Here is a 25676-nt window from a genome sequence, read left to right as displayed (position 1 = left end):
TCCCCCTCCTCCTTCCACGTCCTCAGCCTCTGAAATGCCTCCTCTCCCATTCGTTAGCATAGCGTCTCCTCTCCGCTCAGCCTCGGCCTCTCATCTATCACGGCGGACCAAGGCAAATGGAGCTTTCAGCTGAGTGGTGATAAGGAATCGCAGCCACATTAAAACATCTGTCACACCTCCATAGCCACGCACAGCGGGCGATACAGCGGCTGGGGAGGAGGCGGAGGAGAGGAGGATGAAGGGGTGAGAAAAGGAAGGGAGCAGGAGTGGAAAGAGAATGACAGGAGATGGGGTATAGCCCCTGTGTGAAAGTGTGAAAGTGTGGGAACAGACAGATTGTTTTGGGAATGCTCAAATTTCTGCTTCATGTCTTTTCATCCTTTTGAATTCATTTCATCATTTCTCCCTTCCTTCTGTATTCCTCTATTCCTCTCTTCCACCCTCACTTATATTTCACCCTAAACACACATTTTTTAACCCAGTGATTTGTAATGTGACCCCAGTAAGACCAGACTTCAAAGAAAAGACCACTTCAGCAGTTTATATGAACTTCAGGATGAGGCTTTATTGATCAGACATGTGCATTAGGAGTCAAAGACACTCACATACATACATGCGCACACAGATACGCACTAGTGCTTTTCTTACACAGCACCTGTTCTTACACTTGATAGCTCTTCAACCATACCACACTTTTGCACACACACACACACCAGAGCAATTCGTATACCAAACACACACTTCGAAAAATCAAGCAAGAATTAAAAAGTCTCCAAAGAACAATGCAATTATGGCGGTACCAGACAAAAATACAAATTCACCAAGATACAGTATCTATAATTACTTACCTGGCTTGTTTTATTCAGATTTAGCAAATGACTTCAATGTCTTTTGGGTAATCTGTGTGATAGAGATAAATCCACACAGTAACTGGTGCATGTCTCAGTCCAATTTTTCTGTGAAGAAGCTAATGTAGCTTCAATTTTAGATTTTAAAGTTGTTTTCCACAGAATTAGCTTGAGTCTTTCCACCGCTTTCCTGTCCATTTGTTTGTCCATCTGCATGTGCGTGTTCGGAGTGATCAATGCACAGCTACAGCTGGTTGAAGGGGACCAAATCCATTGAACAGTTGATTTGGTTCCATTTTACCAGCTTTAGCAAAGCATTTTAGGGGCGAGTCTGGTCTGAAAGATGACAGAGTGGAGAAGGAGGAGGAAGAAGTGAACAGACAAATCTGGGACCTGAAAGAGACAGAACAAGAAGGAGGAAATGATAAGAAAGGGGTTGTCCACGAGCAAGTAGCATCAAATAAGCACTCATTGTACATGCATGCACAAAGCACACATACACCCAACATGCAGACACATAGTAAGCAGTCATTGATTATCGGAGGGGACATTGCCCTTGAAAGAGCACGTTACTGCATAGAAGAAGCAAGAAAGAAGGAAAAAAAAGAAAAAAGATGACAAAGAATAGAACAGAGTGTGTGAGGGAGAAAGAGAGATAAAGGAGAAGAACAAGTAACGTGGATGATGAAAAAGAGATGAGAAAAACAGGGCCCTAAGAGATAACAGAGGAGCATATATAAACGATGGTTGCAGACAAACTTGAGAAAACAATGAATACATCACCTAACTGCCAATACTGCTAATGAAGCCAGCGGATAGGACAGCAGGAAAATTAACTCTCATTGACCTCTAGCGCTATGTGGAACATCTCTTTTTCTCTCTCTCACACACATACTAACGCTCACACGCTTCCTCTCTCCGTTTCAGCCGTTCTCTCCCCTCTGTTGTTCCTGTTCTCAGTTGTATTTCTGATTTTTTGGCCTGTGCTTCGGGCCGCTCAGCCCTGCTGCCTGCCTGAGCGCGGTGGCACAGGGATGATGTACTCAGCACTCTTCCTGCTAGCTGCACGGCTCTGCATGTCCTTGGAGCAACTCACTCATTTCCTGGTTCAATTAGCCAAGCTAATCATTTAATCATTAGGAAATAAACTGTTTAAGCAGAGTCTTGGCCCTGGAATCCAAGCTATTGATATTTTCTGTCTGGATTTTTTCCACAACTGACTGATATTTTCTGATGATTATTTGTTTGCATATCCAGTCTTCCCCCATAGTTTACTACAATTTGCTTTTAAAAGCTTATATTAATAATGGATCAAATGCCTACATGTGATGTGAAAATGGTCGCTTGTAGTGACAGATGTATATCTGCAGTTCTCTTGAGCTCTACAGAGCGCTTTAGCGCCTTTCAGCTCATTGTTTTGGTTTTGCAGCTTTAGGGTTTAATTCAGTCTCTCGACCACAACAGGCAGCTGTTTTCAGTGAAAAAGCTCTGATAAAGCCACTGTACACCACCTGCCCAGCAACAAACAGCACACAGACAAAGTTAGCAACTAGCAAGCGAACATAGTGGAGCATTTAGCAGCAAAAGAGACAGATATTTTTGTCAGGAGTTGGAGAAGACCAATCGAGAGCTAGAAGGAGAGTGAATATTGAACATTCATCAGATAGCCAGAAACACAACTCCAAATGAATGCTAATGTTGCCCAATGTCTGCTGGATGAGTAAATGAGCAACTGTTTGCTAACACGTTCGCCACTTCAATTTTATGAGATGATGCAATATGAATGTTGTGTTTACAGTTTGTTTCTGCTGTGCCCAGGTGTCTAAAAAATCAGTTATGCTGGTTTAAAGGATTAGGCTGATTGAAAACTACAGTGTCCAGCTGTTTCAGAAAATTACTGAGCCTTTTTAAAAATGAAACTATATATTCATGACCCATTTTTAATTATCTATGTCTTTAACGATAGATATTTGGGGTGAGTGAGCATGACAAACAGACCAACACATTGTTGGCCCTGATCTTTTCATTGGATTGGTTTACATTAAAGATAATATCAAATAAATAGTCTTGTCATTCACTATTACAAAATGTGGTATCATCTGTGTAACTATAATTTCTCAGGCATGATTGTGTATAGTCACAGATTTCACTGAAATGTTACACTTCAAAAACTGCCTTCATGAATTTCACTTCTGCTCCTAAGTATTTAAACCAGTATTTAACAGTCACAGCCTATAGTTCTACTGGGTCTTGGCACTCAAAAGAAGAGTGTGTGTGAGTGTGTATGTGTGTGTGAGAGAGAGAGATTACACTGTCAGTCCTGTATCAAAGCTGTCCACCCCTCTCTAGATAACAAATACATCAGCCTCACTGCACACAAATCACATTAAAAAAGAAATGCTTAAATACCGGCAGTGCATGCAAGGAGCTAAGGAGCAAGACAGGGCCTGTTCACTCTTTCTTTCCCTCTCCCTTCATCTCTCTCTCTCTCGTGTTTAATAAACTTGTCACCCAAGAGACCGGCAAATTGATGAGGGGGATGCATCCTTGACTGAAAAAAAAAAAAAAAACTGAGAGGAAAAGAAAGGAAGCTGGAAAGAGAGGGGAGAAAGGCGGGAAGAAGAAAGCGGGAAGTAGCACACGGTGAAGGAGAGGACGAGCTCGCATGGCCTGAATTCTCGAGCTGTCCCAGAGCCACTGTTGTTCTTCCTCTGCAACATGCATCACTGCAGTGTGTGTTTGTGTAACGAGTTTATGTGCATGTGTGTGTGTGTATTCTGTGCTGCCAAGTCTATAACCTGTGTGGATGTTCATGTTTATTTTTGATCTCCGAGGTGTGGATGTAAATGTGTATGTACCATTTTTATGCACAGTGATCTATGAATGTCTATACAAGACAGACGGTAAGGGCGAGCATGTGAGCGAGTGTGTATGTTGTGCGTATTGCTCTGCAAGCTTCTGTGTGTGTTCAAGCGCGAATATCAACTTCAGAGGAGAAAGCGCTACACATGAAATCCTTTTCATAGCAGGATTTTCAGTAGATTAGGGAGAGAATCCCTTTGCTACACTGTCTGTGCTTTTTTCTGGCAATGTGTGGGCCACACACTCATCAAACAGGCAACCCTCCTTCACCCTGCGCACCTCCACTCAGATTTGACATCAAACAGAATCATTACACCCATAGCGTTTTATCATTAACCTCGCTCAGATGCCTGCTGAAAGCTTCACCGACGAGTGCTCGTTCAACATTAAACTGTAAAGCAGCTCTGTTGAGATCAAAACTACAACAAGTATGTTGTTGTGCATTCATAAGTTAAGCAGCGCAAGAGCTCAGGGAAGTGGACTGTATGTGGGTCGGGGTGCTGCATGTGGTAGCACTGCATGAGTGTGGCTGCTACTGTAGGTGCCCTCTATCAGGCTGACTGCATGGTTGGAGATAGGCTGGCTACTTGTCTATTCTGGGACTTTGCTGTCTGCTGCATTCCTGCCCTTATATTGGAGACTGGGGGGGGGGGATGAGGGTTAGGGACAGCTGGACGCCGGCAGAGAGGGAGGGAGGGACGTAGTGGTAAAGACAGTCAGGGAGTCATAGTGGGAAGGTCAGTGGGGGTGTGAGGCGTCCCCGGGGAGACTTACACAGTACAGGTGGTGTTACGGAGCAGCTGCCAGCCCAACACTATGTACGGCCCCCGCAGGACGAGTGACACTTTGAAACCAGTCCCACAGCAGACTCTGTCACTCTTGCTCACCGTGATATTTTCATTTCAGATGTATGGCCTGACACCGGGGCTGCACTAATACAACCTGCCGCACGCCGCCACTCCCATCACTCACTCAGCCTCTTCACTTGCTGACCATGTCACATGGTCTGTGTCTCAGTCTCTGACTGTCTGGTATTCCTCTCAGCTCTCTCTCTCTCCTTATCAGGACAAGTTGCTCTCAGTGAATAAATGATTGTCAGGCCACGGCTCTCCATCCGGCGCAGCGCTGTGGGAGGGCGAGGTCCAGAAACCTCTGAGAGCATCACTTCCTGTCACGTCAACGCGCTGCGACTGACTCCTGACAACAAGAACCCCTGACAGTAGGGAGCCTGCTTTTACAAAATAACCATTAAAATCCACTTAAAACTGCAATAATCTTCTGTAATGCAGCATTTAAATGAATCAGATTTAGACAAACGATCCTAATAAAGGCCTCTGTGCATGTCTGATGAAAATGTTTGCCAGTTGGTAATTAGCTTAATGCAAGACACACTATAGTAATGAAACAAGTTGACCTGTGGTCAGGCTGTAAACTTTATCTTCTCTGGCTGGCTGTATTTATTTCTGCTAATTACCCACTGACTAGAGGCAGAGGGAAAAGTGGGATGTATATATCAAACTGAGCACGGACATTTAGGATGGATCTAATATCTATGGGATTGTGATGAGCATTGCAGAAGTGGTGTAAAATAAAAGCCCATTAGGAGAGATCAGACTTTGAGACTTAGTACTTGAGGGCTGGCGGTTCGGCCCCTTTTCCCCAGCAAGGCCCCTTGCCGGGAGGTTAGCGGTGCTGCTGCTGCAGTCCACTGCAGACACCGGCTGGCTGCCTCCTCTTCCACCACCAACCCCTCCTCCCCCTGCATTCGGACGTGAGCAGGACCCAGTGGCTGACTCAGCACTATTCCTGTGCCTGATTGGTTGATCAGAGAAGGAGACAGGAGCGTAACAGGACCCTTTATCCTCTGCTGAGCCACTTCCTCGCTCCCTTACTCTCCCTGAAGATAAAACACGTCTGTTGGATAAAAACGCTTCCTGACCTTGTGCGGCTGCTCAGCTCAGGTGTCGTACTGTGGCTACCGTAGCGTACGGCCGCAAACTTTTTCTTTATCAGTCAGCCGCCCTCTCAGGGTTACTGTGGCCTGTGATGATAGTATCTTTTAAGCCACATCCATATTATAGTTCATAATGTGTAGCAACTTTGGCATTGTCTCCACATAATAATAATCAGCCGGGGCACCTGCTTGACCTTGTGTCCATTTGTCATCCAACCTAAACTCTCTTTCCAGTGGATTTGTTTAAAATGCCATGACCAGTTTTGGTTATGGCATGTGGTAAATGTATCTTGATGGGATCTTTAATGTTTCTATAGGTTGTCATTAAGCATGTCTGCAGCGCTCACACTTTGTGATTATTGTAGTGTTTATCTTCCGCTGCTCTTGATTTTACCTCACAATGATTTAATCCTCAAAGCAGTTTTATTCCTTAACCTTTTAATCTAACGGCAACACCCTTAAGACGATCAATACCTATTTAGATGATATATTTAATTATATCCTATCCTCCCTTACACTCTCTCCCTACTGCCTTTCTTTGTAGACCACCACAACATGTAAACAGGGTTTGACAGTTTTTTTTTAATTCTTATTTAGCTTTTTAAGAAAAGACCATGCTCTGTATTCTCCATTAATATAACCCTACTGGACTCTTGGGGACTTTATCTTTTCTTAGACTTTGCAGAAGTGAAATTCTTCACATTAATCTAAGAAGGATGACACCGTGAGTGTCCTTAATGAACCACTTTATTCAGTAATTTCACCAAATATATATTCAGAGAGTCTGCAAGCTGGAACACTGTTCAGCAAACAGACCTCCTCACGGTACATGTGCATGAGTCGTCTAACCAGCTTTAGCTACCCCTCAGACTTGTCCTCACCACTGTAACACACCATCAATAACTGTAATGAGATTAAAAAAAAACATGGCAACAAGCACAGGAAAGATGTCATCTGAGCCAACGTTGCTGTATGTGATTTTACGTGTTAGAAAAGCTTCAAAAATTAAATAGAAGTAGTGTCTAAAGATGCTTGGGACAGCCAATGTCAGTAATTATCTGCTCATAAACTAACATAAGGATATGAAAAAATGCCAGCCGCTAACTCCTGCTCACAGGCTGTCACTAAACTTCTTGGCAAAGTAGAACAAAGGGAGATAAACCGGAGACAGCTTGGATAGAAAGAAATGATGGGAAAAGCTTCAGCTTCTCAAGTGAAAGGAGACTGGATTAAGAGAATGAAGGGCACCGCAAAAGTTAAATGAAACAATTTAACGTGCAGGTTTTTAAAAGAAGTCTTTTTCAGACTGAACGATATTTAAGTGGAGAAGACGTCATCCCGTTTTGTCGGGGAATGATGTCATGATCCATATGCAGTGGCTGCCAAACTGCAGCAGACCTGCCTTCCGTCTTCACCTTTCTTTCTCCCTCTCTCTCTCTCTACTCATGTAGGCTGATTCTCACTCTGAGCACGCTCCAACAACCTCCCCCCCACCACCACCTTCCTCCCACCCTCCTCCACCTCTTACCCCTCTCCATCCCCTCCCTTAACGAACCACTGCCGCCACTTAGGTATTTTAGCCTATGCATTCATTACAGGCCTTAGCAGGGCCACAAAGGCGTGCTTGATATACGCTCTGTCGTGAAACAAAAAATCCAATGCAGTTTAAGTCAGAAAGGAGCTTGGGCGTAAAGATAGCCCCGGCTGACACGCTTTCTATTGTGAGACAGTGGGACACCCGCTCTTTCTAAGCCTGAAAAGCGCACAGAGAGTGAGAGGCGTCAATACAACGGCTCTGTTTTAACTTGGGACAGTAGGGATCGAAAGAGGCCCGAGCTAGTTAGAGCCATCTAGATTAGAATCTGTGGCAGATCAGCGTCTTGGTCGCTTGTGTAAAGATGTATGCGTCGGAATGGGTAAGTGTGATTAAAGTGAGTCAACAAAGCTTTTGGCTTAAAGGCAAAATACAGTTTACTGTGGACAGAGACAAAGGACTTGGATGGAGCCTAAAGTACTGTGTGGACTTTTTTATTGATTCTTATCAACTGTTTCATATTAGGCCAATATCATACAAATTGAATTGACATATACTGTATGTGTCTGTATGGAATTGAGTAATTATTTATTCCCCATACTATTTCATTAGTAGGGTGTTATTTTTGTTATACAACTAGGATATTTATTCTTGACATATCCCACTTTTTAACCACGAATATGACAGAATATTTCTATGTATTGCAGATGAAGAATCTTGCATATTTATTTCTTGCAACAAATAAGAATGTAACTTGGGCAGTGACCAGCAGAACTGATACTAAATGAAGAGCCGATTCGGAGCCTGGAAGAGCCGCCTCTCGGAAAGGAACGGAGCCGTAGGATCCAGCTCCCTTCAAAGAGCCGTACTTCCCATCACTACACAGAAGGCAGTTGTTTTCAGAGAGTAAATATTGGACTTACATTCATCAGGTGGCCACAAACAAGACTCCAAATGAATGATAATGTTACTCCGTATCTGCTATATGTGTAAATAAGCAACTGTTTGCTGCAACTTTAAACTGTGGTGATATGTCAGTGTTTTTACTGCTTGTGTTGCAAGTTGAAGTACAATTTTGAGGTACTTGTACTTTACTGAAGTATTTCCATTTTGTGCTACTTTATACTTCCACTGTACTACATTTCAGAGACAAATATTGCACTTTTTACTCCACTACATTTATTTGATAGACTTTACATGCAAAAGTATGATGCATTGTTCCAGATGAAACTAACCAATATAGTATACTGTATGAAGCAGTTAAAATTAGCTCCACCCGCTACAACAGTAAAAATCTAACTTTTACCAGTAATGGAGTAGTTTTTACAGATTGCTACTTTTCTTAAGTACATAAAAAAATCATAATAATTTTTCCACCACTGTGCTCTTCAAACTGTGAATAGATTTTGAATATTCAAATAATTTTCTTTCATCTTTACCCCTTCTTTCTTTCCACTTTCTCCTCTCCTCCTTTAGGGACCTTGTGGCCGGGCTAGAACGCCCTGCTGCCCTGCAGCTTTATTGTTCCCATAACAAACCGGTAGAGTCCAGGAGTCTCTCTTGCTCTTTCTTCCTCTCTCTTTATCTCTCCATCTCTCCCTGCCACCGCTCTGACCTGACCTCAGGAAGCTCAGAGTAGCTCTCTCAGCTGTGTGTCTGGCCACAGACTGACCACTGGAGACACATGAAGGGAAATCAGATCCGACAGCCATACAACCATAATGCAACGTGGAAATGTATTATATTATGTGACACACTATGTTCCCGGTTAATGCAAGCAATCAGTGGCATTTTTACCAAAGATAGCATTGTCTTAATCCATGTTACGCCTGTGTTTCATGTTATCCCCCCCCCCCGTATTTTTTCTGGTCTTTCTGTTCTATTTCTTTATACAGTTTCTTCAAGCTGCTATGTGAAGTTAAAGAAATGTAGGAATGGTAGAATGTTTTTTTCATATAGAATGAAAGTTTTTTTTGCTACAGGTCATTTTTTCCATTGCATACACTGTTAAATGACATCACTGAACTCAAAGTTTCAGTGCTGGTTGCAGCATGTTTGCATATCATATTGGAAGGTGCACCATTAAATTGATGGAATAAATGACTGCACAGCACACACAGCACTGAAACTACTACTGCTAGTATTGGTCGAACTACAGTTCTCATCATTCCAAATATTACTAGCAGTATATATACATGCACAACTACTATCCACATTCACACCGTACAAAGCAGTATATGTGCTGTTTTGATGGGAGTAGTCAGTATGGGAGTGAACAAAATGTGACCTCCAGTCAGTCAGCATCATTATACAAATAGCAACTGATCCAACCCCATAATATATTTTCATGAGAAAAAAAAAAAAACAGCTTATGGATTTTGCCATACCATGATGTGACTTTATCGTCGCCAAAGTGAATGCTACTTACTATTATGTATACATTTTGTTTAATAGCATAATGATTTATGTCAGCGCACTGTAAAAAATGGGTTTGTGCCCATAAGTAGTTAGCTGCTTAAACAATCTGGTGATATTCTACAGCATTGTCAAGAAATCCCAGGAAAGACCAACACTAATGAACTTAACACGTATAACAAGTATTGTGTGTGTGTATCCAAAGTCTGATATATCTTATCCCTCTGTGTCATAGTCCCCAGCAAATGCACTAATTACTCTTGTTTGAGTACAGTTTGCTAAAAACTAAAGTGGCCAGCTGTTTTAAGAAATTACTGTGCCTTTTTAAAAATGAAACAAGATCTATTCAAGACTTGTTTTCAAAGCTTTACATCTTCAGTAGGAGCCAATGGGCTTGGGGCTGAGTGCCTCAGACAGGGTAGTGAAGTCAGAAAGTATTGATAGACAGACTAACACGTTGTTGGTTATAATATAGAATATAGAATATCACCAGGCTACTGAAAATATATCTCATTTCAAAAATATATAAGTAAAAACAAAAAACTTCTGCTAAAAGTCTGCTATACACAATTACCAGCCTGATTCTGGAGAGTCACTTGGTCACACTGCCGGTACTTTTCAGACCTACAATGAGATTTGATCCCATCAAGGTGATGTGCTGATGTCGCTGGATCCGACAGGGTAAATGTTTTCACTCCACCGGGTGGAATTCTACCAACGGAGACCATAACTACTACAACAGCCTTAGGCCAATACACAACCCACTCACACTGTTCACTAAACCTACAGTTTCTACAGTAGCCCTGCTGCTGATACAGCACTACTGCTGCTGTGTAAAGCCCACTGTTACAGATGGTAATCCGGCTATCATATACTGTAATAGTCTCTGTGCAACAAAATGGAAGCAATTATCTCAAAGCACACAACGATCGGTGGAACAGATCACAACGCATAACTCTTTATGGGTTTGGGAGATTTACTTTCGCCGACCGACTCTCTCTCTGTCGCTCTGCGTAATTCATGTTCTTTACGATCCCACTCACTTTCTCTTTTGTTTCTCTTTTCCTTTGTCTATTGATCATTTGTTCTTTGCCTTTCTTGTTAGCCATGACCCCACCCAAACATATTTTGGAGTTCAAATGTTGCCTTCATGCCACCACGGTTTTCTTCTTTCTGTCACTCTTCTGTCCTTTACCTCTTCTTACTCCAACCTCTATTTCAGTCTCTCTGTTTTTCTTTTCAATAACACAAGTTCTGAGCAGTGAGGGTGGTGACACAGGAATGCTAACTAGCCTTGTCCTGACGCTGCACTCTCCTCTTAGATATATGTGTGCACTTACAGGGGGGGGCGGTGATCACAGCCCATCCCTGCCTGACTCGGTGCTCTGCCATTTGACTGACAAACTCCCTGACTGACTGGCTCATTTTACCGGCTGACAGGTCACGACTGACTCACTGCTTTTGCTGCCTTGCTGGCTGCTCCACTCATCTTCCTCCTCTATCGTCCTGTATCACCGGCTATGGCAGGCTGGCTTGCTGACTCCCCGACACTGCGCTCCTGCATGCTGCTCCCAATTACACTCCTCCGCTGGTAGACGGAAGGGAGATGGATAGATGAGGCCCCGCACTGACAGAAGACATGTTAGCATAGGCAGGTCGATGAAGGCACTCGGACGCCTGTTTGTACACAGAAATCACGCACAGCCACATGAAAGCTGGTTCTGATGGAGTCAAACACACCGAATGTACATCTTGAATTCTCATACACCAGACCGGAAACATCATTTTATTTACTTTACACAAAAATATCTATCAATCTATGATAGATGTTTTTCTATGCTCCCTTGAATGACGTCTGCCTTCTTAAAATTTTAGATTACTTAGTTTTGAAAGTTGTAATAATTTGTCATGTTCTAATTCCCAAAAATGTATTTAGCGCATGAAACTAGAGCTCAAACAATTAGTCCATTAATCGATCAACAGAACATTAATCAGTAACTAATCGATTAATCCTGTAAGTCATTTTTCAAGCAACAAGACTAAGAGTCTACAGCCATGCTAGCAGCTCTGCTGCTTTGAGCTAAATGCTAACATCGGCATGATAACATGCTCACAATGACAATTCTAACATGCTGGAGTTTAGCAGGTATAATGTTTACCATGTTCACCATCTTATTTTAGCATGTTAGCATACTAAACACACAGTACACCTGAGGCTGATGGAAATGCCATTTAACCAAACTTTTGGACAAAGTAACATTTTGACCGGATGTCTGTGCCAAATTTCACTGCAGTCCATCCAATATTATGGAGTATGCAATAGAAATATTTCAGTTTGGACCAAAGTAGTGGATGTACCAACAGACCAACAGACCGACAGTGCCAACACTAGAGAAAGGAAAATGCATTTATTTGATGCCCATACAACAGATCAGTAGAAATCACTGTATTTAGGCTGACTTTACTCTCTGAACTTATCTAGCACTTGATAAATGTTTTCCTGAATGTCGCCTGCCTCAGAAAGGCCGTGTAAAATGTTTTTTTTTCAATCAGCTGCTTACTATGAGGGATGATTCCTACATGAACACAAAATAATCTGTAAAATAAAACTACTCTAATAAAAGAACAGTTTTGGTTATTTCTGTATGTGTATATTTTTTTTTCTGTACGTTTCTCACTGGTTTAAAGTGTGCCGGGCTCTGCTGGAAAAATGTGGTCACATATTTCCAAGAACTGAACTAGAACAAGAACTGAATCAGAATTCAGCAACATTTGAATCAAATTCTGTCGACAGTGGGGTTGTTACCTTATGTTGTCAGTCAAATCCGATCAACGCACAACCACAGTCCTGATGAGGCAGATTAGCTACATATTTGACAATTGTTGCAATTTAAGTCATGAATATTTCATTTTATACAGAAATGCTCAACATTTGATTTTCAGGGGCAGTCTTCAGCTCCTCCTGTTCTGCTTAAGACTACTTCCCAAAAATGAACCTTCAGCACATGAAACCACTCTCTCACACTGTCTTCAGTCTCCATTCTCATAACCAGTAATGGGAATAACAATGCGCCCAGGAATGCATTATATTCCGAGTTATACCTTATGAGATACATCACTGAAACTCTCCTTTATATTTTCCCTGAGATGCCTCTCCAGGCAATATATTTTTGAAATACTGCAGGAGATGGATGCATGTGCTCTGAGGTGGGAGCTGCATTATGAAAGGCACTGGGACAGATACTGTATATTCAATAACCCAAATGTATTTTGAACTAATTAAAAAACGGAGTGTTTATTCTGGGGGCGAGTGGTAGCGTACAATATGTGTTGTCATCAGAAGAAACAATTAGAGGAAATGCCTTTTTCTAATTTTTTGGTCAACTGACGATTACTGTGTCATAAAATTGTAAATGTTATGACCTTATAAACACAGACAGAGTGTAATTAGAATATTAGGATGACTGTAAACCCTGGCAGTAATTATGAGGGTGTCAATGTAAGGGGAACCTGCATGTGAAAATGTGTGTGTGTGTGTGTGTAATCTCCAGCGAGCAGGGGGAAACAGTAGCGGTGGGGACGTAGAGGAGGGGGATGCGGCCCACCACCACCACCACCACAGTGCCCTTGTTCCTTTAATTACTTCCCTCTGCTTCACAGCTTCACTGCATAACAATTATCCTGCATGTTCATTTGAAGGGAGCAGACCCTCTCTCCTCATATCGTACAGTAATGGACAGGCTCTGGTGTCAGCAACATCACTTGATGTACAGAGAACACTAGTGGGAGCCATTAAATTAGACTCGGGCTAATACAACTGTCTTTTACCTCTTTTTTCCCTGCACCATAAACAATAAACAAGCGCCCGAAGTTGCCCGTGGCATAGCTCACTCCAGATGTGAAGTTTTTCCTTTTCCTTCCTGCATTGCATCTTAGGAGCTGAACGTGTTTGGCGAAAAGTATAATAGGAGGAAATTAGAAAATGAACTGCAAAGTTATGTAATCATTTACAAATCAACCATGCACGGGTCGAATGTTAGATTCTTCACCTTTTAGCAATTTGTTTGGGGCTTTGGTGTGCGCTCACTTTTTGTGTCCATGCAAAGGACACACACACACACACGTGCACACACACATGCACACGCACACATACCACAGGCGGATGGGAAGGGGTTGGGCCTTTTGCAGTCTATTGGAGTCTAATTCAAGCAGATGTCTGTTTAATTGATCGAAACAAATTACCTCAACATTGATCCCTGTCCCTGTTGGAGGTGCACTGTGTGTGTGTGTGTGTTTTGTGTGTATGTGTGTGTGCGTCTAGGGCAGGGTGAAGCTCTTCGGCTCTGACCCACTCACCGAGAATGTATGACTTAATCGCAAAATGATAAAATGTAATTTGGTTTCTGATTGTGCTGTGTGTTGTCTTAATCGATTCTCAGTTTCCCTTTGAACTGATGCATCATCATTCTCACATTAAAACGTTGGGCCAATGAACTAATTGACTTTTAAGGCTCATAATTATGAGTAATTCATTAGGTTTCTGAAGTCATTTTTTATCAGGGCCTTATCTTTTTTCTTTCATCTGTTGTCGGCAGTCTTTTTCCTTTTTCTTGAGAGTAATTTGTTTGCCATGATTTCAGTGACACATCTACTGTACAGCACATGTTCCATCTCTGATAAGCCCAGCACATTTTAACACGGTTCTGTAATGACTGCATGCATGAGCAATTTGACAGTGCAAACTGTGAAATTACACATTTGCCTTGGCGTTAGCCCATCGCTGATACTACAAATAAAAGCTGCTTCTACAGTTTGAGACACAAATCAGTGAGCCACTGCTCTCAGTACAGATACATTATATCCATGTAATGTGTACATATTAGAGAAAAGAACATAAACAGCCAGATAAATCAATACTGTGGCTGGCATTGCCGGAGTTGATAGTATATATATATATATATATATATATATGTTCTATTGCAACTTGCCGAGTGTCTGTGTGTCCACATTTGATTTACATTACACCAGTACATGTAGCGGCATCTATGTGTGTATTTTATGTGTGTGCCTATTGTTTGAGGAATGACTTTGGAGGGTTCAGCTGTACATTCCTCCTGAGATTCACTTTAGAGACATAAACATAGAGGGGGATATAATAGGCTGTGTCTGTGTCCTTGTATCAGGGCGAGACCACACATACATTACCACTTCACTGCATCTGTTTCAACTTCCATTACTCTTTACCCCTATTATATTCCGTGGATTACTATCAACATGATTAAAAGAGAAAATTCCTGCACACACCTTCTCTCCCTTTCTTCTGTCACGCACATACAGTACAGGTATACAGTGCATGGATACATACATACAACAACCCATGATTTTATGTTTTATGCACACGCACACACAATCAGAGAGAAACTAAACTCTCCCAACCAAAGGCCGTTAAAAAGCTAAATCATATTTATTTTTCCATTACTACACAACCAGCCACATAAAGCCTCAGAAACCTGATTAAAATTAGATTTATTTCGGTAAACATCATTGCATTTTATGTGTTTGTATTGCAAAACACCACAAATACCTGAAATCAATAAAAATCGTTTCTTTTCACATTGCTAAACTGAACAAATACTAAAAGAATATTTAGCAAATTCCTTTTTATGTTTTTATTTTAATTTGTCTGTCTTTGGCACTAAGTCAGCATCACTGTTGTGTTTCTACACTGAACTTCCCACTGCAGACATTTTCTGCAAATTAAGTTTTTTGTTGCAGATGTTAATTTTTTTGTCTGTTCAGCCATATTAACTACAGCTAATTGCAAAGTACCCACTTCTTCTTCTATTTATTTCAAACACTCCAGATGTTTGAAAGAGGTTTCCTTATCTGTATAAGGGCAGTACACACTCCAGCTATTTTCCACACACAAACTGGTGTTTATAAAAACGGATTGTGCGGTGAGAATCGAACACTTCAGACCAGCATACACGTTTTTCTACATTAATCCAAGGGTGATACTATGTAAGATGAAAAATAAGGTGAGAGACAGAATCTAAAAATTAAACAGTGTCCATTTAGCTTGTTAGCCAATTTCACTGAATGTGTGATTTTTTTTTGCAGCCTACACAGCAATCTGTAAAAATGTCCATCTAAAGCACATCTATAAACTTTCTTTATAAAGTTTGCTCAATTTTGTTATTATTTTTACTTACATTGCAGGAATTATTTATTCCCTGTTTATGATCTTTTCCTTTTACCCTGTATTACGAAGCACTTTGTAAAGTCTTTTTCAGTATGAGCACTGTGAACACAACCATTAATTACCTTCCTGATGTTTAATGTTGGTGATTGAAATATCACTGGTAAAGGTACATGCGATGACTTAATGATACTGGTGCTATAAACAGCCACAGCCGCAAGTAATCGTTGTACGTATGGACAGCTGCTTTTTTTTTGCTAAAGACCCTTGTTGACGCGACACAGTCGGTGATATTGTACTTCTTTACCGTTCTTTTCATTGACAGGTCTCATGAGTGGTGGAGCAGGCAGAAGTATTGCTATGCAAACGGAGGGATTAAGGGCGTGCCCATGTCCATCTATGGCTAACTGGGGAGTCAGTCCTGCGTTCAAACAGCGCAGGGGGCTCCTGTGTTGTTTAATGTACCAGTGAGACAATGAAATAAGATCCAGATTCATGCGGTTTGAATTAAAAGGGTGATCAGACGCCAAAACATTGCACAACAGTTTGTAATACTCACAGAGAGGATTTTATAAGTCCGGCAACTATTTTATCTTTCGTCTGGACGAATGTGAGGTAAACAGTAGAAAAACAGCATTTATGTTACAAAGTCATCTACCAGGAATGCGTGCTTGCATGCATTTGATTGGCCAACGCAGAACCTTGTCGGATGATGTCACGTTGCATTGCAGCAAATTTTTTACCGGATGACCCTGCATTGTTTTGACGGAGCCCCGTGCGTTGGCACCAGCACTATGTTGACTGACTGGTTCTATTCAAATGAATGAGGGGGCTGATTTTTGAACAATGTTTGAGATTTAAAAAACAAAAGCATGCGTACACATGGCTTTATAAATCTGGCGAAAAGAATGCATGTATTTCTGTCTGAGTTTTAGTTGTGAACCTACAAAGAGTTTTATGCATCTGGCCCCTGATGTTTGGAATAGCAAATCTAAAATAGTTCATGAACTCAGTAAGGTTGATTGACTGTTGTGCTTTATCTGTAGTTGACAGAGAGTGGTAAATCAAACATTCATTTACACATACATACAGTCAGCTGTACTGTAGATTTTGCATTCAATTCCATATTCATAGAGGCAGTTACAGTCAATGTTCCACATGACTGATCTGTATGTAACTACTGCTAATCCCTCACTGGGCCCGTGGATTACTAGTTTTGCCTTTGCCCTTGTGTGGCCTCCCAGATGGGGGAACCAGTCAAACAGCCAGTCGGTCAGCCGGTAAGTCAGCCAGCTTTACCAGCAGGCTACCCAGCCAGCCAGCCAAGGAGAGCAGGGAGGGAGGGTCAGGGCAGCCCTGACAAGAAGCCGGAGGTCTCGGGGGTGTGTGTGTGTGTGTGTGTGTGTGTGGATGGATGGCTGTCTAGCGCGGAGTGAGGCAAAGCAGTGCCGCTGGTTTACTTTTAGTGGGGCCCCCCAGTCGTCCGGCTTTGGCTGTCTCAGCACGGTGCCGCAGTCAGCATTGTTGCATATTTAATGTCCTGATGAGAGCTTCCACCTGCTGACACAGGCAAAGTGACAGAACAATACCCGCCCAGCCCCCTTGTACCCCCCCAACACACACGCACATATATACACACACACACACACACACACACACCAGCCCTGAACACCATCATCAATCCAGTCTCCCTCTCTCTCTCTGCCTCTTTCGCCTCGCCTCATCTCACACGCTCACTCGCCACAACTCCCTCCGCTCCGATCCCACTTGAGTCTACGCTGCTCTCTCGTTTCCCTTTTGTCACCGACCCCCTCACCCTCAGCACTGTGCCCTTCTATCTTTGAATTCTCCCACAGTACAACGACCTTTCCCTCTGGTTCTTACAAATCACTGCAATAAATCCCTCCAACATAAAAACACACTGACACACACACACACACACACACTCGCCAGGCACACTTGCTCTTACTCACACACACATTTTAAGGTTTGTGGGGGTCTTATGAATATGTTCCCAGCTGAAGCGTGCATTTTTGGACCCAGTTTATTTAAATGGCCTCTTCTTCTGTGGCTAAGGCTCGAACTGTCTCTTACATTGATGGTTAATTAGCTTTGAAACGCTGTCTGGCTGTGTGCATTGTAATGTTAAACAGTTCTTCTTGGCACAAAGCAGTTCTTCTTGTTCATGATCCCCTGTTAACATTTCTTTTGTAAAATAAGATTGGCAGGAAGTGTAATCCAACTGCAGATCCCTGTCAGTCCAGCAGCTCCCACACAGGCACGACGCCCCGGGGTGTACACCTGATCAGGGCCAAATTACCGCACTGAAGCTGGCCCAAATAACACCTAAACAGGGACAGGTAAACCCTAACTAGGTCACATACAGTATTTATATACAAAGTAGGCCAAAATACATACACTAAAACCTGACACGATTGTTGTACCTGCTCCCAAACCACACCTGGATTAGTCATTGTTCCAGCACACATATACATCCTATATAGTAATACTTACACTGAGCTAAAGAATTATCACACAGGAGTGATCAAAAAAAGTGGCACCTATGTGTTCTGCTGATATGTAGACTGACATTATGGGTTTAACTCAGAACTGTCGTCATAAGTCATTTTCTCATTTTTGCTTCCCATTTTTCCTGTTACTTTTGCCTCTTTGAGCTACCTAATAACTAATTAACTTTCCCCTACCAGACACTGTTCCTGAGATGTTCAGGTATTGTGAAAGAACACACACACAGCAAGAACTAATAATGTGAAAAAGAAAACTTAATATTTTGACTTCACATTTGTCCACAAATGATTTGGTGATCAAAATCGTTACATTAAACATGAAGCGTTCATAATCAGGCCAACAAGTTGAGCGCAGATCCAGACAGTGTGACTACACACAGGCGTCTGAGCCTAGTGATCTGTCAGAGAGTCCTGCAGCCAGTCTCTGCTCCTTCCTCTTTCTGACCATCCTCTCGGACCATGCTATCCATTAGCAAGCATTTAATCACTGCACCATTTACTGGAAACTGCTGTCTGTCTGTGGTGCATCTATGTGTGTGTAGTGTGTGTATTTCTGTAGCAAATTCACACTATCCAATCCAAAAGCCTGAGAAATGACAAAAAAAATAAGTGTTCCAAAGAAAGCAGAAGGTGTTCTTAAAATCATCGCCATTAGATTATAGGAAATATGTCTCCATTTCCACAAATAAACTCAAAAGAACAAGAGTGAAATATATATCCAAAAATCTATTGCAGGCAAGCGGAAACTGCTGACTGGAGTTGCAGCTGCATCTACAGTTTTCTACTGTATGCATCTCTCTGCAGCACCAAGCTGACTGGTCTCAACTGGGCCACATCAGGGCTGAAAAAGTACACACACACACACTGCACATGTACATGAGCCAGCATACAGAATACCTGGGACTATTATGTGGAAATTAAGCAGATAGAACATCTTCTACAGTGAGTTTCCATATGATAGATTCAGTTTGTGGACTCCGTCAAGTTTGCGTTTAAATGTTTGGGTTTTTGTTCAGATGCAGCGCTGTAATTTTTCCCGACCTGGGATACATACTTCTTTACATTCCATAGTTGCTCTTGTTCATATGGGCATATAAAGAAGTATGTCCCCCAAGCAGGCCACTGTCCTTGGTGGCGCATCAGGCCAACCCCCCTCCCCCGCCCTCCATCCTGCTCCATCCCAGCTTCTCCTCCTCCTCCTCCCCTCTGCCACACAGCCACTAAACGGGGAGGAAAAAATGTCGAATCAGGATCCACTGAATGCACATTACCCCCCTCTGATCCCCCATGGCACCGGCTTCAGGGTCCCTCCGGACATCAGCGACTAAGACAGAAGATTGAGTGCACACATATAAATGAACACACGCACACTCAGGAATAAAAAAAAACACAACACTTAAACAACTTTTCTCACTGCTTTAAAAATGACCCCGCTTGTTCTTCTGAACTGTCATGCAGTCCTTGACCAAAGCTTGTTACACCATTAAGGAGAAACAGAACTAACCATTTAAAACTGGATTTTTAAAAATTCCTTCAAGACACATCACATCACAGAATGATGCGAGGTCACCCGGACTAATTTACACCCAAAAACATCAAAAACACCTACAATTGTCACCACAAAAAAACATCACTTTTAAAAGTCATATTTCACTCTATTAAAATTAAAATTGCCGTTTCCTCTGAAATTACACATTTAAAAAAAAGCTGCAATACTACAGCATAACTACAACGTCTGGCGCCCATGTGTCCGCTCTGCTTTGACATACTGTACATTGTGAAGCAGTTTCTCTCTCACACACACACACACACACACACACCCGGCACACGATTCACCTTGAGTGTCACGCTTAGAGGTTCAGCTGCAGCGGTGGAGTGAGAGGGGGGCGGGGGGTATGAAGGGAAATGAGGGAGATGTTGCACTTACCTACAGGCAGATGTTGAATAGAAATCCCCCTCCTCCTCCCTCCCATCCCTCCCTGTCCCTCCTCCCCTGCTTCAGATGGGCCGATGCACCAAAGAGAGAAGCAATAAAGCGAGAGCAGAGAAGAAAAGGAGACTGGGAAGAAGAAGTGCTTCGTTCTCTCTTCTCTTAGTCTGTGTCCCAGGTGCTGCCTCTGCAGTCTCTCTCTCTCTCGCTCTCTCTCTCTCGCTCTCTCTCTCTCGCTCTCTGTTTAGCCACACACACTCTCTCCCTCTAACATCCTCACTCTGATCCTCTCTCTCCCTCTCCTCTCCTTAATCTCTCCCTCTTCCTCACACTGAAAACTTTTAGTCCGGCGCACAGCCGCTCGTCCCACCGGTCCTCCGCCACAGAGAGCAATTCCTCTTTTTTCTGCTCTCTCTCCCCCTCTGTGCCATTCATCTCTTCCCCCTCTCTCTCACACACACTGTCCCATGCAGGCTACCATGCTATGCAGTCTCCCCTTGACTGCCCACTCCCCTCTATATAGCATGTGCTCTCATTGTCTCTCTCTCTCTCTCTCCCCTGCTCACACACTCCACACCACACACTCTCTCACCCACCTACCTCTCTTTCAGTCAAACTACAGTAGCGTTACAGACCCATGCTGAGCAGACAGTGGTGATCATGAGGTTGAATGGCATATGTGCCGCGGCACGTGGACAGGTTTAAGGAGAAACGCAGCCAGAGCAGACTAAAGGAATGTCAATATATGTGTGTGAATGTGTGTGTGTGTGTGACCTACTGTGCATATCTGTCAATCTGTAAATGTATGTCAGCGTGTGCACAGTGTGTGTGTGTGTATGTGTGTTTATATGTGTGTCTTCAATTGCCCTTGTTGCTTGAGTGAAGCCCATTCACCTGAGATCCCCTGCCCACTCCCATTAGCCTCAGTCCCTGATCCACAAGCAACCCCCATACACACACACACACACACGACACACACTCCCCACCACCCCGTCCTCACAGAGATCAATACCAATTTATAGGCAAATGCACAAAGGCTGAGTCGCGCTTTTAATGAATTGAACCATTGCTAACGTCAGGCATCTAATGAAGGCTCTGAGAGAGGCGTTAAGAAAACCTATGGTGGGAGCAGCAGGAAGCACATAAGGGTTATTGGGAGTGTGTGTGTGTTTGCGTGTGTTCCTTTGTGCGGCTGCGTGTGTGTTTGAATTACGGGGTGAACAGCTGTTTTTGTGTCGCAATTTTCCAACTGGTCTTCCTCTTCAAATATTTGATACCACCAATATGAAACCAGTTATGATATAGATGAGAAACTGAGCGTAACTAGTAGGGTAAAAAAAGAGGGGGGCAGACACCCCAGCATGCACTGCTCCTGGAAGCACTGGCATTGCCAAAAACATCAGGACGTCTTTCTTCTGTCTTTGTCTGTCCACCTTTCACCTTGAATGACAGCAACTAATCAAATCTCCATAATAGAGCACATTGAGGCTGGACTGTTGACACAGCACAACTATTTATAATATTCTATTTTCTTACATGCAAGGTACAAACGATACATTTTGGAGTGTGCCTCCACAGTGAAGTGGAAAATGGATATTTTGTAAAAGCAGCAATGTGAATATTTTTTCCACTTGTGTTTGTGCATATCCACTTGTCCAGTGCACAGGTACAGTATATTGCTTGTCCGTGCTGCATAATTTGACTCTTGTGTCTTGAGCTTTGAACATACAAATTGCAACTGCAGTCGCAAAACCTCTGTGAATATGTCGTCCTCTGAAACCCCCCAATAGCCCCTTTGTGTGTTCGTACCACTGTGTAACCAGTGCCATGGGGGCTGTGCACATCAGCCCTGCCCGCCCAGTAATTAAACTAAAAGTCTCTTCCATAAATCACACTCGTCCTCTCCTCTCTCTTCTTCTCTTTCATTCCTCCCCTCTTTTCTCTCCCAGCGATGGAACGGAGGTTTTGTAAATCACCAGCCGGGGCTGGTAAACGAGGGGGCTTTGCACACGTGCACACTCGCGAACCCACAGGCACACTCCAGCCGGGCACTAGACATAGACACATTACGAAGAATTAAGTTGCCTATCCACTCTGGCCTCCACACCACCGCCGCCCCAATATTCTAGGCAAGAATTACAATTCTCCAGCGAGAAATAGCCAACTGCTGTAGATCGCAAGATAGGGCAGTGTGTAATATGCACCCGCATTGCACTGTGATACACAGCTTGGCAGGAAATGGATGGAATTTGCCAACATCTGGCATGACTTCTGTAATCCTTACTATAGGGTGCAGTATCGAAAGGCATTTGTCATCCCAATAACCCAGTCGGAAACAGATAACAATATAAATCCTCCTCCTCCTTCTCTTATAAACCTTGTTCCTTTATGTGTACTCTCAACATTCATAGCTGCTGCAGTTAAGCTAACACCATATAAAGCCAAGTTTCACACCCAGTGGGAGATCGCTTGCTAGACAGAAAGGCAGATGGATTCCCTTCAAACAGCTGCGTGTCTACTATAACCGCTACAACCATGCAGGCTGTCTTCTATAGGGCCAGGCTGGGACACCCGATACCTCGCCACCTCCAGCAATTCACCCTGAAGCTGTCAGGGCTCCGGACGCTTGACAGACAGCTGACCGCTGATCTCCCTGGTATCTGCTAACTTGGTAAAACTAGCCTGGGCAGCAAGAGAGAGAGAGAGAGAGAGAGGGAAAGAGACAGAGGGATGGGAGCATATGCATGACACTTTTAGAACATTGCTTCTACTTTAAACCTCCCTCTCACTCTCTCAGGAGAGTGACACGTGTGTGTCCCGTCTATAGATAGCGCTGAGGTCCCGGTGGGATGGCCGCACTGACACTGAGCTTAACACTGGGGCACATTAGAACATACCCATGTGGTGTTTCTACAGATAAACCTCACCTGTCCTGCAGGCAAATATAGTACACTGAGCAGGACTGCGCTGGTTCAACACCCTGCATTTTTACACCATGTTCTGCTGCTGCCATACGGAAGGATTTTTACATTTTGTTGCAAATATATGCCCATGCTGCCTAAAATGCAATGGAATATTTATAAAGAAATATTTACAAAAAACATTGAACTGCTTCTGAAAAAAAAATGCTGCGGTGCTGAAGCGCAGAATGTGAATGGAAAGAGATATTTCATGTGGATTTTAAAAGAACGATGATGCGGATGTTAATATCAAATGACGACTATAGATGTATATGTCCATACATTGATAAATTCAAATAAATTTAGCCTGCACATAAAAAATTAAAAACATAAAGAAAAACAACCTAAGTTTGTTACCTTTATTTGACAACTTACTGTACTTACACCCAAACACTGTGTAAATTCATACGTCATGTTTAACCTTTATTTAATCATGTAGTCTCATTCTCAGTCAGAGATATTGTATAGTTTGCCATCAGCTACTTAACATTTTATTCTAAATGGTTTACACTGAATATCAATACGGCTGAACTAGCTGATTATAAAACACTCCAGAGTGTATCAGCTCAGAGATAACCCCTTGACCTTTTAACCCCATGTGTACATGTGGAGATGGTTCTTTGCCAACATGTGAATCACAAGCTCTGCCACAACAATTCGAACAAGGAGTGGAGTGATAAATAAATAAGAAGCCTCTTTCCAGCTGCCTAATTTACAATCAGTCTGTTTTTCCAAAAGAGGAGAATGAGGAAAATACTGTACTGTATGTGAAGGTGGCTGGAACAAAGCACACTGACACACACACAGAAACACACATTCACAAATATATGCAGTGAGTAAGCACACTCGGAAACATATATTTTACAAATATCTGAACCCACACAGAAACACTTCCGCACCTACCGTAGTAAAGGTGATCCAGATAGGGATGGTGGCCCATGCGGAGTGAAGCGGTCGCTGCAGGCGGAGTCTCTCCTCCCTGGGAGCTGAATCAGCGATGGAGAGTTTAAGGTTGCGGAGAGGAGCAGAGGAGAAGAGGAGGAGGAGGAGTGAAAAGAGAGGAGAGGAGAGAAAAGAAGAGGGTCACGGGACTTGCCTTGCCTCTCTCTCTCTTGCTGGATGGGGTGAAAAAGGAGGAGGGGGAAAAAAACAGGCAGACCAAGAAAGAAAAAAAAAAAAAACCATAGGACCCCGTGCAGGTAGAAAAGAGAGCAAAAATAGTGCCCAATAAAAAAAGCACAGAGGTTTGTGTAAGAGGATTCGATTTGAAGTGATGACTGGGCAGTGAAATGCGTCAGCCGGCAGCTGCCCGTCCCTCCGCACCACACCAGGCCATGTAAAGTTAGAAGGAAGACAGCTGATCAGACTGCCAGAGAAGGAGATGGAGCGAGATAGTGAGTGCTGACAGAGCTGAAGGACAAATCGGGAAGAGGGACGGAGGGAGGGAGGGGTTGAGAGAATGAAAGAGTGAGGAAAGAGAGACAGTGGGTGAGGAGAACAGGAAAAATAATGCAGATTAAATAATAAAATTAAATAGAGGGAATGAAGGAGGAGTGGGAAGGAAGCGAAGAAAAGGCAAGTAAATTAAAGACAGACATAAAAAAAGGAGGTTGGGGAAGAAGATGAGATGTATGGAATAATGAAAGGAAGTAAAAGAACAAATAGAAGGAAGGGACGGGTGATGGAAAGAGGAAGGAAACAGCGCCGGAAAGGAAAAAGCATAGTGGGAGGTAAAGAAGGGAGGTGCAAAGTTTGGATGGATAAAAGGAGGGGAAAAAAGAAAAAGAAAAAAGAAAACAGAAAGAGAGGTAGGTAAAAAGGAGCAGTAGAATGGGAAGCTTTTAAGAGTAAAATCAATTATCTCTTACTCTTTCCTGTCTTTCTTGTCCTTTTGCCCCCATATTCCACTCAGTCAGTTTCTCGATATGTCGTCCAGCAGTCGGTGAAAACATTTCCTCCAAAACAAAGAAATGAAAGAAAGACTACAAAAAACTTAGGAAGTTGTTAGCGTGTAAAAAAAGGTTTTGGTATAAAAGGTCAACACAGGCAGTGTTTGTGCATTGGTTTTTGTTTTGTCAAATTTTTTCAGCGGAGTGTCAAAAACTGACGAAAGCAAGTTAGAATGAGAACACTGTGAGGGGGGGAGCAAGCGAGAGGTTCAGCGTGATCAGAGGAAACCCCCACCGTCCCAGGGTTTTTATACCAAGGTAAGAACCAGAGACGCGCACCCCTCTACCAGCCCGCCCTCACAGCCATGCTCCACGGCCTTATTTAGTGAAGCGTGGCAAAAAATAGCCTCCCAAGTGCTGCTGGGGGGTGTCTGAGTAAAAGTGGGTGGGTGGGAGAGTGGGAGGGACAGGGCGGGGAAGACTGGGAGGTGAGGCAGGCGGGTGTCAAGGAAGGTTGGGGGGTGGTGGCGGTGATGGTGATGCAGTCACTTTTAATC

The 25676-nt window shown here is 43.0% G+C and overlaps 1 long non-coding RNA gene across 1 annotated transcript; it reads right to left on the bottom strand.

Moving 5' to 3' along the window:
- Window positions 1-535: 535 nt before the first annotated feature.
- Window positions 536-25463, bottom strand: LOC122883479. The gene is made up of 2 exons (XR_006379641.1): window positions 24134-25463; window positions 536-1241 (listed from the first exon to the last, which is right to left on the bottom strand). It is a non-coding gene; the product is annotated as an uncharacterized LOC122883479 (long non-coding RNA).
- Between the last annotated feature and the right edge of the window lie 213 nt (window positions 25464-25676).

The sequence above is a fragment of the Siniperca chuatsi genome, linkage group LG10, assembly GCF_020085105.1.
Source record: "Siniperca chuatsi isolate FFG_IHB_CAS linkage group LG10, ASM2008510v1, whole genome shotgun sequence".
NCBI classification, from domain to species: Eukaryota; Metazoa; Chordata; class Actinopteri; order Centrarchiformes; family Sinipercidae; genus Siniperca; species Siniperca chuatsi.
This window is presented reverse-complemented; position numbering and strand designations above follow the sequence as displayed.